The sequence below is a fragment of the Condylura cristata genome, unplaced genomic scaffold (genome assembly GCF_000260355.1).
Source record: "Condylura cristata isolate star-nosed mole 26May11 unplaced genomic scaffold, ConCri1.0 scaffold00025, whole genome shotgun sequence".
NCBI classification, from domain to species: domain Eukaryota; kingdom Metazoa; phylum Chordata; class Mammalia; order Eulipotyphla; family Talpidae; genus Condylura; species Condylura cristata.
Window position 1 is genome coordinate 31,402,895 of NW_004567126.1, and position 1,650 is coordinate 31,404,544.

Consider the following 1,650-nt stretch of genomic DNA (forward strand, 5'->3'; position numbering starts at 1 on the left):
CTGCCTGTGTTGCCTCCAGACACCTCAAAAGTTGGAGCTGGTCTCCGACAAAGGAGAAGGCATGTGAGTTCCTTCTCCAGAGGGCAATGGAGGCTCTGAAGCCTTACGAGTTTCCAGAGGGGCTTTGCTATGCAGAGAACAATTCTTTCCTGAAGGTTTGAAGGTGTTAAGCAATTAATTAGCCTCCTTTTCTAACTCAGCCCTCCTGCAGTCCTCAGGGAAAGGCTCATTACCCCTTCTCTGTGCCATTCTCTCTGTACCCCTTCCTGGGCCATATCTAATTTATGGAAGGCCTCTTGTATCTGGGTTTACATAGTTTGATAAATACAGTCAAGGGCAATCCGATTCTCATTTCTCATACTGTTTATCACAGAATTAAGGGCTTGCATTTGCTGCTGCATGTTTTCCGTAAGAGCCCAAATTTGTTGCACTTAATGCAGTAGAAGAAGCAGAGCTCCCTCCACTTTCTCTCACTGAGCGGAAATGTAAAAACTGATATTGATACAAAGTATCAAGATGCCCAGAAGCACAGACTGCAGGAATGTGCTTGGAAGCCACCCATAGAGAACAAAAGCAACAGCATTTGCCATAAATCGGGTCTCACCAGATTATTGATATTTATAGAACTGGTGATGATATTCAATGGGAGAAGGGTACTGAGTTAAAGCTGGAATAAAACTGAAAGAACCTAAGCTGGGGTAAAACTGGTCAAAGTCATGTTGGTAAACATCAGTGAGAGCTGAACACAAAGAAAAAAAAAAGTTCTCATGACCTGAAACAAGCCATGTGTGCTGCAGACCTAATGCACTTAGGGACCAACGCAAGGTACTTGGGTTGGTCAATCACGGGTGTAAATTAGGCACACCCTACCTTGGCTGCCAAAAACTGTTACAGGGCCCCCAGTGTGAGCAAGGATTTATTTACAAAAGGGGAAAGGAAAAGGAACAACCCAGGGGAGGAGAGAGAGATACAAGGTAACTAGAATATCTTACCAGCTGGGCTGACTTGGAGCTCTGGTAACTAACTAACTAATAGCCCCTGGCCACACTGGTCCCAAACCTGTTGCCCAAGAGAGACACCCATGGACAAAATAGCCCCCTTTTTATCTCCCAAAAGTCCCAGAATGCTGCTTAGCTCCACCCCTGGGTCCTCCCAGTTCCCTTCCTGGTGCTGCTGGGAGTTGTAGTTTCCAATCACTGGAGCAGGGGCAGAGTTCCTTTAGGACATCCTTACCCTTAACAGTGCTACTAAGCATTCACACCTAAGTAACATATCACTTTGTTCTTGAACTTTATAAAACAGCCAACAACTTAATATGTCACTGAATGGTTTTCTGCAGTGTTTGCACCAATTTATACTCTGGCCAGTTCTTGTGAGATTCTTACTGATCCCCATCTTCTCCAGCACTGCTTTGCCTAATTTAAAATAAAAAAAAAATTTATTCATGCATACAGAACTGGGATACAGGCCAGAGGTGCAGGAGCAATGAAAGGATTCACCAGAGACAGCAGAACAGGCAGCTGGACAAGCACACTGCTGAGGGGAGCAGCGGGCAGGAGAGGTGTGCCTCGCCATGTGGATCATCTCCAGGGCCGAGGATCGAACTGGCACTGAGGCAGCTGCAGCCAGTTTGCAGTGCTGCATCCTGCA